This window comes from Rhynchophorus ferrugineus, unplaced genomic scaffold (assembly GCF_030347505.1).
Source record: "Rhynchophorus ferrugineus isolate W39M unplaced genomic scaffold, kcgeb_rfMv2 rfM8, whole genome shotgun sequence".
Taxonomy (NCBI): Eukaryota; Metazoa; Arthropoda; class Insecta; order Coleoptera; family Curculionidae; genus Rhynchophorus; species Rhynchophorus ferrugineus.
In genome coordinates, this window is record NW_027472587.1 from 26,120,640 (window position 1) to 26,139,721 (window position 19,082).

Consider the following 19,082-nt stretch of genomic DNA (forward strand, 5'->3'; position numbering starts at 1 on the left):
AAGCGTTTTAAGAATAGCTTTTTGCTTAGTTCGGGATAATAATTTATGGGGAAAAACATTTATATTTCAACTTTTTAAAATATCAATATATCGATATTGATATTTAAAAAATATAGATATTTTACAAACGATATTTCGGTAAGTTTATCTACTTAAAAATGAGAAGTGTGGTGGAACAAAAATTATATTTGTTTGTAATATCTTACATAATAAAAAATAATAATATTATTTCTTTATTCCTTGTCTTCATTTTCTTGCTTTCTGTAGCACTCCCATGATTTATGAACGTCTACTTATATAATCCCTTGTATAAATTTTCATCTAATATCGATGTATAAAAAACTAATATAACGGATTCGATCTTTTGAAAACAATATCGATTTGTCGAAGAATAAAGTATATTGAAGAATCGAAAAATTTCGATATTTTTTAATTATATGTATCTAAATTAATTAAATACAAAGAAATTTTTATTAAAATTAAAATCCAAGTACTAAAAATTTAATTTTAAAGGTTTACTAAAGATATCGATATGTTTTGAAAATGTTTAGAAAGTATCATTAATTTTTTAATCGAAAAATATTAATATATCCGCTATGAGTCCAAACTTTGGTGCCTTGGCATATGCATCAAAATATTTAAAAGTATTCCGGCAAAAAAAAGAAGGATAAACCAGAAAATGATCGTTGTATACTTTGAAGGAAACTATTATGATTGAAATAAATTAGTTGTAATTCTGATTTAAGAAAAAACTACCTATTTTGAATGCATTTGATTTTATTAGGTACATATAGTGAACTAATTAAATTATTTAAATTACCTTCAACGTATTGGACTCTAATACAAATAATTAGATAATTAATAGCTCGTAAAAGTAACCTTAAATGGTTTGCACTGGTTACTATACATTTTTATTGTATCTTTGCCAAGAGATTTATTTTACTCGACAAAATTCTTTCACGTAAGATCATTGTAAATAGTTAAAACAATTAACAGATAATTATTATTAATGCCAACTTACAGTTATTCGATATGGAAAGATCTAATAGCTGCGCAAAATAAATGGTTGTTTATTAAATAATGTATTTTTTGACAGGTTAGTTGGAGAAATTCTGATGAATTTATTATAATAGGTGTTTCTTAGAACAATATTACATGTAGTTGCCACAAGAGAAGCTTCAGATATTTATTTACTATGCTTTGAAGAACTATATGAATGAATATGATTGCAAAGTAAATATTTCTGCAATAACAGGAAAGTATTTTTGCAATGAAGATGGCATTAAATTGTATATTAAGAAGATAAAGTAATGAAAACAATTATGTTGACCGTATTTTTTGAATCTACTGAAATAAAATCATATGTAGCCATTGATTTATAACCAACCTTTTATGACCAACTTCTTTTATGATTCTGCTTAGAAATTGGGTATTATTCAAGGTTGATTAGGTTTTGGACATTTCACCGCTAAATTGGGATGGACATGAGATGATTCCAATTTAGTAGACCATTAAGATGGATACTGAAGTATTTTGTTAATTGCAAGGAATACCCAATTCCTCAAACGATCTAATTATGTTTATGATTATGCTTGTAGCGACCTTGAGGCATGTAAAATTTTACATAGTGGAATAAAGGTCTACAAAATACCCAGAAATATAATCCCAGATGTTGAACACGGGCGGGGTGCTAGCAGCGCCAATTAGAACTCGATAATGAATAGCTGGCAACCCCGAGACGTATATCTGGGAGGGTATTGAAGGGTATTTCCAATCATTCGGTACTCGACCATCGTTTGGTTTAGACGTGCCACCATCGACTGTCCAAGCCTCGTCACCAGGTAACACCTCGACCAGGTGACCTCGACGTGATCTTTCACAAAATTGGGTTTGGACTCGTGAATGGAGGGTATGTGCAACATGGTGTATTTTACGTGGCCGTTAAATTTTTTATTTTAACATTTTCAATATTTTTAAAACTATTCTTCTTCGAATTTACTTTTGTTCGTTCAGCATTATATTCATTCAAACATTTGTTCCTCATTAAATTTTATTTTAGTGCTGGAACAACGGACCTTAAATTTCATTTCATTATTTCCATATCATTTTTTTTTAAATTTTTTGTCCAAATTTTATTTCCTTCACAATCTTTTGAACCCTTAGAGATTTTTACATCAGTGTTTAATCATCAGCGTCTCGGCTAAATATTTCTTTCGGCGCTATGTTTAAATCATAATGTCTTCCTTCGCTCGCCGTCTCCGTCATAATGGCAGATATTTTGATTTGAAAGGCTTTGGGCAGCTTCGGTCGGATACCGTCGTTATTTGTTTTTTTCTGAATTTCCATAATATGTGTGACTACGGATTAGTCACAGAGCAGCTCCAGAAGCTAGGTACCGATTGCAGTCACCGTAGACTCATCATATCTTTGCCGAGGTACCAGAATTACTAATGTCTCGTCGTCGAAGAAAATAAGCTAACACGTCGTCGAATAATCGATCCTCCCACAGCGTCGATTACGGGCGCACTGCGACTAATGACAGAATTAGCTCATCACGAAACGCTGCTGCTACAGAAACTTTCTAAATGACTTGGAGTGAATGTCACCGTTCAGTTTTAGCCAATTAGAATTCGATAACGAATAACTTTTATAACCCCGAGACGTTTATCTGTGAGGTTATTAAAGGGTATTTCCAATCATTCAGTACTCGACCATCGTTTGGTTTAGACGTGCCACCATCGACTGTCCAAGCCTCATCACCAGGTAACACCGCTGCCAGCCGTTTTATCTATTTTATATTTTCCACATTTTTATATTACTTCAATAAATAACGGTCACATAATGTAAACACCACTGTTTCATTTCGTTTTACCTCCATTCACCGAAATTCTAAATGCTTTTTCAAAATTGATATGATTTGATTTGGAACTATTAAACTGTATATTCCAGTCTACACTCCATTTGTAATTCTTGTTGGCTGTCACTTGTGTATTTTTTATAACCTTGGACAGATATATAACTTTTTCACGACTCGATTGTCGCCACCAATGGTTCTGCGGTAACAATTTCCACTCCTTTTGGATTAGTCTCAAATGCTGTATCTGGTAGAATGTCTGATACGTTCAATAATACTGCGTGGTAGTATTTCTTTTCTTCAAACCTATTTTCAATAACCGTTGTTAGTTAGTCGATAGTTATGCAGTTGAGTGATGATATTATATAAGTGATTGGCTATCGGTTTCTCAACATTTTCAATAGGTTATAATTATTTATGCCACTTATTATTTAAAATATCTTGAAATATGTTTCATTCTTAAAAGCAATGTAAATCTAATGTATGTCAACATGATAACTGTTTTTTTTGGCATTCCTGTTTATTTCCCAATTTGGTTTGACGCACAACGATATCCGGAATATGCGACAACTTGTAGCGAGGCTTACTGAAGATTATTCGAATATTTGAAGATTTTCGATTAAGAATACCTAAAACACCAATTACAGCTTCTTGGTTAAGAAGACGCTCTCTTCCAATAGCGATTGTGGATTAATAATTATGACAATGTTTTTTAGAGCTAAGGGTCTAATGACTGCCATTACTCCCACTGCTAAATTATATATTGAAACTTGTATGATGAAGACCTGTCCATGTTAATTATCTATTGCGGCAAAATGCATATTGACACAAAAACCAAATTTGATGGATGCCCGATTCCCGAAGCAAAATCAGCTAAATACCTCGGCATCCATTTCGGTGGTAGGTTAAATTGTATACATCGTGTTAGATTGCGATCTTTACAGCAGATATGACTCAAAACGAGGCATACTGGTTAGTCGGAAGATACTCTTAACTCGACTTAAAAGCATATAGATTTATAGAAATATGAGACCTCAAAATCAAATGGATTTACGAAGTTATCCAATATTTCACTTTAAGGCATGAAATAAGGTTACAAAATTACAGCAACGTGGAAGCGATACTGATTGGACAAGACGGAGGATATCAGGAAAGATTGAAGCGAATTGAAGAATGATATAACCACAAGAGCTTGTATGATAATAAAATGTTACTCTTAACTGTAGCTAAAGTAGTTTTATTTTCTTTAATTTGATTGAATTGATGAAAATACAACAGAACGGTTGTAATACATTAATGTGTAAATTAAGATTGCACTAAGCATATTTAATATAAGATGTTATTAATAAAAAATATAAATTAGTAATTGAAGTGATTGTAGATCATAAATTAAACGAGTGTCTTCATGTTTTCCATTAAAATCTTTAGCTGGTGTTGACTTTCACTTTTCAGTAAAATGAAAATTAAAACAGTATGAATATGCATGAGCGTTATGAACCCATCGGAAATTAAACGAAACTGATTATGAGGATTGATTATTGCTGAATGAAAACGAGCAATAAGGCATACGACGTGCGTATAGTTTTTTAAATTGGCGCATTGAGTGGCGGAAGCGATAAGAAGAGGTGTTAAAAAGAACGCAAAAAATTGTTGACGGCATCGATTGATTATTGATTTCAACCGAAATTGGTTGCCGTCCGATATGGGTCAAGTTAAATTTTAATTAAACGACTAACAGATGCTCGTTTTTTTTGCATCTTACGTACTTCGTGTCGCGGATATAATTTGATTTTCATGACATTATTTTGGTATATAACTCATTTTCGGAGAAAGTTATGACAAATCGCTTGATTATTAATTGATTATTTGTAATTTGTAATATTAATTACTTATATTTTTCATATATTCTGATCAGCGATATGTATTAATGGAAATCTAAAGTATTAATATAAATAAGCACTTTTAACTGTTTAAATTTGATAGTTTGATGGCGACCTTGAGACATGTCGAATTTTACGTCGTGGAATAACGGTCTACAAACGTCCAGCGTCAACTGGAACACGATAATGAATAGCTGGCAACCCCGAGACGTTTATCTGGGAGATTATTGAAGGGTACCTTCAGTCATCCAATAACCGACCATCGTTTGGTTTAGATGTGCCACAATCGACTGCCCAAGCCTCTTCACCAGATGACACCGCTGCCAGCCTTTTTTTACCACTTGTATTTTTACATTTTTATATTACTTCAATAAATAACGGCCATATAATGTAAACACCATTGTCTCGTTTCGTTTTACTTCCATTCACCGAAACCCTAAAGTTTTAACATAATATAACAATTTACTTTTTAGGATTATTGAGTTATTCAGTGCACACAAGCATGGAATGTTCAAAATTGCACTTTCAACCTTCATTACATTTCTTGGTTGAATTTCTAAAGCACGCGAGTCATTGTTTGCCAAGCAAGAAAAGAAGAGTTTTCTGTAGGCATGTACTAGGACAACGCCAAAAAAACAGTTATAGTTCATTATATATATGGTAGGATTAACAATGAGTAGTGAATTATCAGTTGCTAAAACTTAATGAATTTATTACTGTAATCATTTACCAACGCCAAATGAACAATTTAAATGACCTATCCTTGCAAAAATGATCAGCAATAGGGAGTAAAGACTCAAAGTAGTCCTCTTGTGAACAGTTGTCAAGGATACATTATTGCGGCTTGAATGGAAAGTTCTGTTATAACTATCGTTATGGTTAATACTTCTTCCAATCGATACAACAAGGCTTGTCTTGCATGGACACTGTTTCGAAATACCGAACAAGTGTGTACATCGTTCTGTCGACACAAAATAATGGAAAATATATTATATACCAATTTTTGGCAATAAATACCTTTTTATAGTGAAAAAATAATCAGAATTGGTCTGAATTAGTTTGAAATTAAAGAAAATAATTTCAGTTTTCTTGATAAGTGGTCTTAAATTCGCATATTTCTATTCAATTGTCCAATGACCTATTAAATGAAGCCACATTATAGTTCGTTCAAATTGTAGTTCATAAAATATTTTAGGTACAAAGACTTAGCAAAGTTACTCATGCCCAAACCTATTCTACTTTGCTAGATAAATATGAACTTTATTCTGGTCGCCAAATTTTAAAACGAGTTTAATTCAACGTGTTTGTTTGAGGTACTTCGAAAGAGTGTCAGTGCATCCCAATGTACTCGCTAATCAGCTAAATATGCGACGTGATAGTAAAGTGTGTAGACTAAAACATTTAACACCACCTGATCTGATTACTGGACATATGTAGACTTTAGAATAAGACTTTAGAATCTTATAGAGAGAAGATTGCATGATGAAGTGATTTTCTACATGCCATGTATATATATTATAGACGTACTTTCGTATGGATATTGTATATTTATTCGGTAGTGTCTTCATTATTGTAACATATTTTGCCACCTTTAATATTTTATTCTATAGGTGGTTTCATGAAAAACATGTTCATATACTTGTGAATACAAGAACTCTTGGCTATATATATTTATACATGATATATAATACGATTAATACACTGGAAAATATAAGAAATAGGTTTCTAAGAATAAGGGGCTAGTTAGAATTAGAATTACACATTACACATTAGAATGGGACTGAACTATAGGTGTCCACTTCTTTCCAATGATTTTTAAACTCTAGACTAATGTTTCCCAAAAATTGTTATGATATGGCCTATCACACTGCCCCATCGTGACCGACTTTACTTTTAAACCCAAGCTCATAAACCCAGGTCCCATTAGGTAAAATAATACACATTTATTAACAGTAAACATGTTATATTAATATTACGTATTTTGGTATCGCCTATTTAGTCAGTGAATATTAGTGCGAAGTATGGAGCCGCTGCTTATTTTTTGTTAAAGAATCCAAGTTCGCCTAAGATGTCGAAAGTTTTATCTTAAGGTCTGGTTATACTTCATGTAGGTTTCTATATTTAAATTTAAGGCAAACTAGTGCTGAATACTCAGTTTTACATTTGTAAGAGGTGACAAAAGGCATTTATTGCTTGATGAGCTAATTTTGTGTATTATTGACGACAGGATAACGAAAAATTTATAAATGGTCTTGTATCAAATATGTCCTTGAATGTTGTGTCAGTTGAGAGTTCAATTAACGAGTCAACATCTGAATCTGGCAAATTAGTTTCGGAATACTTGAATTCAAATGGGTTTCTTATTCCAGCTATGTTGTACTTAAAAATTCAGAAATATAAGACTTTTGCCATCCATTTATCATCATGAAATCTGACTTGAATTCAAATATTACATCTGTGGCTGTTGGGGAATGTTGTTCTAAAAAATCTTTTACTTCACAATTTTACTTATCACACAAGGCTATGTAAAAGCAACCTCACAACCTCACAATGTAAAAGAAGATATTCGTGATCACTTCTCATTGCTTTGCATAAAACAGAGAATAATCTTGAGTTCAGTGGACGAGATTTCATAAAGTTTATGAACTTGACACAGTTTTGCATCGTTGCTCTCAAGAGTAAAAGCTTTTTCTCGACAACTAATGCCTTTCTATGAATTCTACAGTGACATAGACACTCCGGCGCTGCAACTTTTACCCTTGGATAAGACCCAGTATGGATACCTGATATTGCTCATGCGCTATCACTATCCGATCTCACACACTTCTTCCCTTCAATGTTATTTTTATCGATATAATCATTAATTAAGTTAAATATTTCTTCATTAAACAATAACTGTTCATAAATAACACTCCCAAAATCATATCGTACAAAATATATCAAATTGGCATTATCCATTGCATTATTGAATTTGAAATAAAAATAATGACATTGTTTCACATGGTTTACGACTGGTTTTTCAATATCATCTCCTTTATCTACAATCTTACGCTTTACCGTGTTATTTGAAAAAGAAGAAAAAATTTATTTTTTTTCTTTTATTTAATTCTCTCTTCTTATTAGTAAAGAACTCTTTTGGCTTTTCCTCATAATCAGGATATTTTAGTTCCAAATGCCGCTGCAACATTGAAGGTTTCATTGTTTGATAGTTCGACATTGTGGATTACTCATAATGGTTTTTGATCTGTGCCTTCTATAAAGCCAAATTGAACGTAATCTTCAAGATATTCTCGGGTCCATGAACCCTTTTTCTTTTTTGAAGATTCGTTTATCTGTTCATCATGTGCCCGTTTCGTTGGAATCAATATTAGAACTTCTACTTGCACTACTACTTGGTCGTTTTTGCGACCCGGTATTTTATTTTGATCGCTCAGTACCGCGTAGCGACCTAGCAAATGGGAAACACTGTTCTAGACGTTTCATAACTTACTAACTTATTTTCCGTTTATTACAAACGGAATTATCTATTTCAAAATAACGTATACAAATATCCGTTGTAACTGTCCGTGTCCGTTGTCCGTGTAACTTAGCTCTGGAATGAATTCGATGGTAATCATTGATATTTGACATATTTCATGTAATCGTAATATATATTAATATATTAAAAATAACTGAAAAAAGTTACCGCTTATTAGACTAATCTTTTTCTTTCCACGAATAAGCTATAAATATAATTTAAAGCTTCAGAAGGTCGAGCAATTTTAACAGTGCACAATCGTTGATTAATTACTAATTTTTGTGATGTTTTTTTTATATTAGGGTGACTTATTCGGACGCATTTGCATTCGGATTGGCCGAAAACGACCATTGGTCACGCTCTCGGTGATGTTTTCGATTTTTTTTGGTCGAGATGCAAATGTCACCCGAAATATTTCGCTTTGGGAAGTTTCCAATCTGTAGACGTAAATTTGATCTTATCTAAGTGCTTATTGCAACCCGATTTATTTATGAGCTACAGTCAAATCTGATGCTAATATCTTGTTTTATATGTATTCAAATTGATGCTGATATACGAGGAAATATGTACATATTTGGATTATTTTACGATGTGATTTTCTTACTGTGTACATACGTTAAAAGAATTTCTCTTTTAAAGGACATTTATTAGAAAAAATTGGAACAATGCATATTCCCTGCCGCAGTTTGTAAATTCGTTTCAGAATCAAACAATATTTTCCTTCCCATTTTTATTCTAGTTAAAAAGTCTGCAACTGTCTGCACTAGTCTGCAGAACTAGTCTGCAAAAGTCGGCGGGTTGTCAGACGTATGAAAAATTCTTCAAAACAATAGTGATAAGAGATTATAACTCTAACCTATAAACTATTGTGGCTGTATAATTAACTGTAGTTTATAGATGTACTATAATCACTACATAGTATAAAACAAAGTCGCCTTTTCTGTCCCTATATCCCTATGTGCGCTTAAATCTTTAAAACTACGCAACGGATTTTGATGCGGTTTTTTTCAATAGATAGAGTGATTCAAGAGGAAGGTTTATATGTATAATACATGCATAATATACTAAGGCAACATTGCTAATTTTAGAGGTTTCTAACGTGATGTCGTAAATTAACCTATTTTTTTAGGCTTATTTAGCAATTAGCAAAAACGCTGCCTAACCCTACGAGTTAGATCAAATTAATGTACTACAGTATTGTACACCATAAAAAGGTCTACAAAAAAGTCCGCGATGGTATATGCTTATCTTTTAGGGATAACCCACATTAACCATTTTTATTGTTTACTTTTTACGTGAGAAAATGGCTTATTTACGAAGCTATTTTAAGCAATACGGCATTAATCCTTATCGAATTAAGTACCTTAAATAAAGTGTGCAATTAATATAGATCAATATGGTTCCTTACAGCATGTAAATTAAACAAATATTTTCGGAGATATTACAAATTTAAAATTTGCGTTTAAAAATGTGTAATGTAATAAAAATTGTATGAATTTAGATATTCCAAAGATAGCAGGAAATCTTCATAGTAAGTATAGGGGAAGAGGAATTGTTTTACTCCAAATTTAATGCGTGCAGGCCAAGGGCAGTAATGAATGAACCAAAAATACTGGATCGATTTTAATCATGTTTTCATTGAGTGACATAGGCATATATATTTTATGCCCGTGCAAAGTCGGAGCGGGCCGCGATGTTTTTATATACAACGTTCATATTTTTTCTGTAGTGTATTTAATTTTGTATCAGCATTGCACCCGTGCGAAGCCGGGGCGGGTCGCTAGTGTTAAAATAAACTATATTTGATAAACTTTTTATCAATTATTTTATTTAGACTAGAATTTATGTAAAAAATAACTTTGAACATACTATATATATAATAAAAATATTTTCTATTATTTTCTACAGATTTCTTGCATATTTTTGGCAACATGGTGATATTGTATCGGATAAACAATGTTTGGTAGCGATTAAATAATCAATATATATTTATACCTTCTCAGCCTTTTAGAGCCGTGTATCAACAAAATCATGTTATATCGATTTGAATAAGTAATAATCAGAAGGAGCTTGTCTGATAACTACACTGGGCGTTATAGAATTATAGTTATAGAATAGCATACACTGGGCTTCTCATCTGAGCTGCAACCATATATCATTTACAACTCTTGCAACGTGTGCAACTATTCGTTCTTCTTTTGCAAAAATACGTAATTCAACTTATTCAATGGAGATCGGTAGTAGCAATTTCATTCTGTTTTAGTAGCTCGTAATACATTACATCTTGCTAATCTCAGTATATGCACAGCAATCCTTTTGGGCCACGAATCTTCCGTTTTGATGTCAGTGTAGATGATTTTACTGCATTAACCCCCAACTTTTTCAACTTGAGATTGTCGTAGTAAACCCACTTTTTACCACCAGTCACAATATGCTACAGAGAATTCTTCTTTTTTTAGTATCAAGCAATTAAACGTTTCCTTTCAGGTATCTCAAAAAGAAATATTTAGACACACACTTTCTATCATATGTATTATACTACACCTGTCTTGTTAGTTTATTTCGGAAACGAGGATAAGAGCATAGTTATATATTTATTTGAATACGGGAAGCTGGTTTGTCATAATTATTGTCGAGGTATGTGTATATATAATAAGTTCCTCTTCAGTATCGATGTGGATGGACTCTTGAACACTCTTTTGGACTAAAATATATTCACGCCAGTTACAGTACACCGCATTAAAATATTCCTTTTACCTTGCAGGTAATGAAAACGTGATTTTGAAATGACTCGAAATATATTTTCATATAGTTTATATGCTAACCATTTTCTCTTCTTTTGGATCATTATTATCGCATATAACTGTCTAGAAATAATTGACTCGTGAACTGCTAGGCTATCTATGTAACCAATGAAGAACTGCACGATAACCTGGAAATCAAATGGATTTGCGAAGTTGTGCAGGATTTCGCCATAAAACACGAAAGAAGATTACTAAATCATACTAACGTGGAAGCAATACAACTGCTGGACAGCGCGCAGGATGTCAGAAGATTGAAACGAACAAAACCATACGAACTTGTGTGAATATTTAGTGTGTAATATTAGTGTAAACTATAGCTATAAGTTAATAATTAATAAATAATTATAATTTTATAATTAAGGAATATATACTGATGTATTTTCTCACACTGGTCTTGCTTGTTAATAAATCCAAGTACATAGGAAAAGTAGTAATAAATTAATTGTAAATTAAGATTGTACTAAGCGTATCTAATAAAGATGTTATAAAAAAAATTTAAATAGTTGATATAAACCATACATGATAGAGAACCATTACTATAAGTTCTAAGAGTGTTTGAGGATCTTTGGCAGCAGATTTGTTCTATTATTCAATCAAACAAACAGAAATAATGAATGTGGAATATCTAATTTTGAGATTGATGATGTGTGATTGTGTCTGTATATACTGAATAAATTATCAACACTAAATGGAAAAGTGTTATATTGCTCAGAAAAATAATAAAAATAATAAGAATATATAATTTGCATTTTCATCTATATATATTGCTAGTCAAAATGTATGCAATCACTACAAGTTTAGTCATTTTAAAATTTATTATTTGTAAAACGATAAATGTCCTACCTTAGCGTTTAAAAAAAATTTCTGCCAAGATTTCGTGTAAATATAGGATGGTAATTTTCATGAAGCTTTGTTCAAAATCGACAGACAAAATATGTCTGGAATAGAGCATGAAAAATTGGCACTTAAAAGATTTCGCTTTTCTTTACCCACATTGTACGGTAAAATTGTAAGGAACTAATCCTGTTATTGATATACAGAATGTGAAATCTGGAACGAGTAGTATTATTACAAAATGGAACTAGAAGCGGTTGGATAAAAAAAAATTATTACACCGAATATATCGCAAAGATATTTTAGCAGCAGCCAAAATAGTGAATTGTTCGATGAATTTACAACTTATATTACGGAAGAATATTACGGAATGTAGAGGATATTATAGAAGCTGCAGACCGCTAGGTGAATTTGGTTTATTTGTTGTTATTTCAATTACTGGTTGAAAATGTTCAATTTTTTAAGTTTCAGTCGTAAAAACTGCCTAGATGTTAGATTCCATTAAGCAGAAAACTAAATCTATCAAATGTAATTAAGTGTTGGAAAATCCAGGAAAAGTATATGTAGAATTGCTTAAATGAGATATTTTATGATCATTTCATTCGTTGTTGTTCGACATTATTCATCATTTTTCGATTATTAGTTACTTCAATTGATATCATATGCAGTAATTGATATATTAATGATTGAGTATATGTAGTATTTCGTATCAGATGGAAATGTTTAAAAAAGATGCTTAAGCCTTAGCTTTAGCGGATGGGAGAATAAAATAATAAAATAAATTTTAACAATATTTTATATATTTTCTTCTTCCATATATATATATATATATATATATATATATATATATATATATATATATATATATTTCTTTTTCTGAATTTTTTTTCATTCTTTTTTTTTCACTGAATTACCTTAATATATGGAGATTTAGGACAAATAATAAGAACAATTAGTAACATTCAGTTCAGTTCCAACCTTCGTAGGGTGAAGACGTATTTTCAATACGGTCCAAGCTATAAAAAGATACCTTTCTTTAAAAAAACCCAGTATTTTATTACGGTTATTTAATTGAGTGTTAAAAACGCATAACAGATGCGGCTATCCGTCTCTCAGTGGACCTAAAGTGTAGTGAATACGTGTTTACGTGACCAGACAAAAGGACTGCATCTCATTTTTATTAGTGTTTAAAATAATTTCATCTTATTTTACAACAGTCCTTTTGAAATTCATTTATTGTATTTATAGTAAAAAAACTAGTGCTAAAATAACGTAAGTGAAAAATGAAGTGCGTGAAATAAACAATGTATTTATTTTATTTTTTTTATCCTCTGGAAGTAAATTAAATAAAATATTAAAAATTAAAAAATGGCAAACAATAGCGATTCAACCAAATCACCTGCACACTTTGATATAAGATTAGAACAAACAGCAATAACGCAAACTCCACCATCAGAATGGACTACAGTCGTTAACAAAAAACGATTGAGAAGTCCAGAAGAAGAAATCGCGAGGAAACAAACAAGAATCAGTGACTATTGGTTGCAGAAACCGATAGAGACAAAAAACAGTTTTAGCAACCTGTCGGAAGAAATTGAAGAGAACATACAACCAAGCCCTGAGAAAGTTGTTCCCAAACCACCACCAATAACAGTCTATAAGGTAGGAATAATAAAAAACATCCATGATTTATTAAAAACCATTACTACGAACTACACAATTAAAACAGTGAGCTATGAAACAATTAAAATCCAATTGTTCGAAGCGGATCACTTTAAAGTTCTTATAAAAGAATTAGATGAAAGAAACACCCAATACCATACATTCAGGCCAAAATCCGAGAGAACATTTAAATTCGTATTAAAAGGATTACATCACGGGACGGACTTTAACACCATCAAGGTAGCACTAGCTGAAAAAGGCCACGAGGTCGTAAATATTCACAATATACGACATCACACGACAAAAAAACCTCTGCCTATGTTTTATATAGACATAAAACCTAATGGAAACAATAAGGCGGTGTATGAAATCACCAAATTGGAAAATAATATTATTAAATGCGAACCACCACATATAAAAAGAATTATACCACAATGCACAAGGTGTCAAGCGCACGGGCACACAAAGACTTACTGTCGCAAATCATATAGATGCGTAAAATGTGCAGGAGAACATAAGACAGGAGATTGTACTCGTAAAGTTCGCGATGAAAAAGTGAAATGTGTCAACTGTAACGGAAATCATCCAGCGAACTACAAGGGTTGCGCAGTTCACAAGCAACTACAGCAGAAACTCTATCCTGCCTTAAAGGAAAAAAGGCATCAACAAAAACAATCCACTACTACCAACCTACCACTACCCACCAGAACAAGTCAACCAGACATAACTTATGCCCAAATAGTTGAAAATGGTTCAGCACAAAAACGAGAGACAATATCTCAACCTACTGAAACTAGCAACATCTCAAGATTAGAAAATATGATGGCCAAACTAATGGATCAAATGAGTACGATGCTTGGTCTACTCACAACCGTCGTAAGCAAACTTGCCTAATGCCTGAAACCAATAGCTACAAAATCGCCGTCTGGAATGCCAATGGGCTCCAACAACATGCCAGGGAACTAAAAATGTTCGTAATTGAACAAAATATTGACGTTATGATGGTTTCCGAAACACACTTTACGGACAAAAATTATTTGAAAGTTCCTAAATATAAGCTTTATCATACAAATCACCCTGATGATAAAGCACATGGAGGTACAGCCATAATAATTCGAGATGATATAAAGCATTTCGAAAAAGAAAAATTCCGCAAAGACTACCTGCAAGCCACCAGTATAACCATAGAGGAAGCCCATGGACCATTAACAATTTCTGCGATTTATTGCCCACCCAAACATAACAACAAGGCAGAACAATTTCAAGAATTCTTCCATACGCTAGGTAATAGATTTATAGCAGGAGGAGATTATAATGCAAAACATTTAATGTGGGGTTCAAGAATAATAACCTCAAAAGGTAGAGAACTGCTCAAAGCCATAAGGATAGATAACTTACAACATATCTCTACTGGTGAACCAACATATTGGCCTTCAGACAGAAATAAAAAACCAGATACAATAGATTTCTGTATTACAAAAAATATTGATCCAAAAAAGTGTCAGGCAGAATCATGTTTCGACCTGTCTTCTGATCATTCACCAATAATAGTAACAATTTCTTCAAAAACTACCATCAAAGATAAACCCCCTTCTCTGTGCAATAATAGAACTAACTGGCCCTCATTTAGAGAAAACTTAGACCAAAATATCTCTCTAAACTTACCGTTACAAACTGAAATGGATATAGAAATAGCAGCAATAAATCTTACAAAAAATATACAGGAGGCAGCATATTCCGCGACTCCCAACATTGAAACATTTCCAAGAAAAAATACACATATATCATGTACAATACAGAAAAAGATAGCAGAAAAAAGAAAGTTACGACGAAATTGGCAACAGCAAAGGACTGAAGAGAATAAAAGAAAATTTAATAGGGCCATAAAAGAGCTGAGAGATCTAATCCAAATCGAACAGAACCAAGGCATTCAAGAATACCTAGAAAACTTGACATCAACTGAGGCTACAGACTATTCGTTGTGGAAAGCAACAAAAAAGCTTAGGAGATCCCAGCAGCATAACCCACCTATTAAAACAAGCGAAAATAATTGGGCGAGAAGCAATAAAGAGAAGGCCGACATTTTCTCAAAACACTTAAAAAATGTTTTTAAACCTTTCCAGTCTCAGCTACATAAAGATGACGAAAATAAAATTACTAGCTTTCTAGATTCGCCATTTCAAATGGATTTACCGCACGAGAAATTAACGGTCAAAAAAGTTAAACATACAATAATGAGAGAGATTAATATTAAAAAAAGCTCCTGGTTATGACTTAATTACTGGCAAAATTTTAAAAGAACTATCAGAAAAGGCTATAAAACTATTAACATATATATTTAATGCTATGCTACGAATTAATTACTTCCCTAGTATCTGGAAAGTAGCTAAAATATTAATGATACTTAAACCAGGAAAAATACCAGAAGATGTGACCTCCTACCGACCTATAAGTTTATTACCAATAATCTCGAAAGTTTTCGAGAAGTTATACATAAAAAAACTAAACTATATAATAGAAAAAAGAAAAATTATTCCAGAACATCAGTTTGGCTTTCGCAATAAGCATGGGACTATAGAACAAGTGCATAGACTTGTAAATCAAATAAACGCTGACCTAAATGCCAAAAGATATTGTTCGGCTGCTTTCCTAGACATATCTCAGGCTTTTGACAAAGTATGGCATACGGGCTTGCAGGTTAAACTAAAGAAACTTCTCCCTCATCCGGACTATCAGCTACTAAAATCGTATCTCACTGACAGACATTTTATTGTAAATCAAGGCGATGAACATACCGAATTAAATCCCATATATTCAGGAGTTCCGCAAGGTAGTGTACTGGGTCCAGTACTGTATCTTCTGTATACGGCTGATCTGCCCACCACAAAAATAACTACTGTGGCAACATATGCAGACGATACAGCAATCTTAGCATCCCATGAAGATCCAGTCACAGCATCAATAAACCTACAAACCCACCTGGAGCAAATACAATTATGGTTGAAGACATGGCGCATTAAAGCCAATGAATCAAAATCCACGCATATAACGTTTACCCTGCGTAGAAGAACATGTCCACCAGTAAATATCAATCATCGCCAACTCTCCCAAGCAGACCATGTTAAATATCTTGGTATGCATTTAGATCGACGCCTAACCTGGAAGAAGCACATACTCTCTAAACGGAAACAACTAGGACTAAAATTATATCAAATGTATTGGCTCATTGGGCGCAAATCCAAGTTATCATTAGATAACAAGGTATTGCTGTATGAGTCTATACTCAAGCCCATTTGGACATATGGAATTCAACTATGGGGTACCGCTAGCAAATCCAATATATCCATCATTCAACGGTTCCAAAATAAGGTGTTGCGTGCCATTGTTGATGCTCCGTACTATATTTCAAATAAAGTGATACAACGCGATATTCCTCTAGAACCTATAACGAGTGTAATCCAACGTGTTTGTGTGAAGTACTTCGAAAGAGTGTCAGTGCATCCCAATGTACGCGCTAATCAGCTAAATATGCGACGTGATAGTGAAGTGCGTAGACTAAAACGTTTAACACCATCTGATCTGATTACTGGACATATGTAGAGTTTAGAATAAGCATTAGAATAAGACTAATTAATTAAGATAATATTTTATACAGAAGATTGCTTAATGAAGTGATTTTCTACATGCCATGTATACATAATATAAACAGAAGAAATACTTATTGCCAATAGGGCAGATTGTGGACTCACGAAGAGTAATAATAAAAAAAAAAAAATTAGTAACATTCAGTGTTAGTTGAGGTACGAATGAACGTATACTTACGCATACAGGGAGTGATTCAGAAACGTAGAAATTATTTTTAAAACTATCTATTGCTTTTAACTATTACGGTCTTTATTAGAGTCTGTATAAGAGTATGTGATATACACATTAAACATTGTACAGAATCTCATTAATGTGGCAGAATAGTCGATTGCTTGGTATCTGGGTTATTATACTTGGGAATTTCGTTTTGTCGTTGTAAATATATTTGTAACTAAAGCAATTTGTCTTAGATATTATTTCAAAAACAAAATATAAGGATATGTAATTTATTAAATTGATCCAAACAGACGTTATCGTAAATATTTTATTATAAACCCACATATATAAAATAAAATAATTAAATTGTGCATGTGTATTAAAAATGCTTTAGATTTATAAAAAGAGGCGTTAAAGTATTATAAGAGATGACCATATGTTGTCAAATATATTTTTAAGTTGTTTCCAATGGGCAATACTGCTCATTCATAAAATTCATGTACGTAATGTTTTCAGTTTCACAAGCTGAAACATGGTTAAAAATTATATTGTCACTTTATACTAGATAAGGTAGTTTTTATAGACATATGGCGGAAATTGATAGTAAAATACCAGATTTTTTAATTTTAATTTCGGTTTTAAATATAGTAATTTGTAATGGATTTATTAGTGTATTAAATATAAAAAGGAGTAGGTATTTTAAAACAATTTTATGAAAGAAAAAATATAATAATTTTAACTAATGTTAATGTTAAAAATAACTACTTGAAAATATTTTTTTGGGTATAAACATATCTCTTAATGTAATATCGCATTATTTATAAAGTTCATTTCATTCGTTTCATGCATTATATTTAAATTAAATAAATGTATATACTGATATATATATTCTGTTTTTCTTTTTCCATATTATTTTTATAAAGTATAATGTTAATTATATTTAATAATAAAATAATAAAAATATATTTGTATAATATTTTTGATAATTTTGATTATAACTACCTATTTTTATTAATTTTATTTACATTATATTTTTCATTATTATTTTTTTACAAATATTACTTGGTATATATTTTCAGTTAAAAAACATTGTTATAAATTGTCTATTTGCTGAATCATGAAATATGTAAAATAAGTACTATAAAATGTTTAGATCAATTTTATTATAATATACTTTATAATTTTAGGATCACAAAAATATAACAATTGATATTAACGAAATATAATGCAAACCAATAAAATAAAATTCATACAATTCATAGAAAAAAATAGGAACATTTTTTAGAAAAGACTGTTTCATCTTTTAATATGTGAAATAATACCACCTACCTATTTAGTATGTGGAGAGTTTTCTGTGCGAAGAAAAGTTGTGCGACGAAGAATTAAACAAACATCATATGGCACGAATTTTCCGCGACAAACGACACCCTTTTGGGTCGATTTCAATTCGGTAGTGTCAAGTGGCTACGTTCCGACTACTGAGGGCCTTGCCGATGCATCGTTGGTGACCTAGCGCGTGCTAGGGCCTCCGAAGGGACCGCCCCCTTTACCGAGCAGATGCCTTCCAGGGCTGGAACCGGGATAATTTCGGTTTTACGCTTCTACTACCGAAGCGCTACCTCATATTAATTTTTAGTCTCTTTTTTGTTGATGCGGCTAAGTATTATATAATCTACGAGTGAATTGATTTCTTTGTTTTCTGTTCAAACCAATACTTATATTGTGCATGA

The 19,082-nt window shown here is 32.0% G+C and overlaps 1 protein-coding gene across 1 annotated transcript in view; it reads right to left on the reverse strand.

Annotated features, from left to right (window-relative positions):
• The window catches only part of Poxn (paired box pox-neuro), a 94,577-nt gene extending 75,759 nt beyond the window's left edge, over positions 1 to 18,818 (reverse strand). Inside the window, exon 1 of the mRNA XM_076411138.1 lies at positions 18,682 to 18,818. The gene's annotated coding sequence lies outside the window, so the exon portion shown is untranslated. The remainder of the gene's footprint in view (positions 1 to 18,681) is intronic.
• Positions 18,819 to 19,082: the final 264 nt, after the last annotated feature.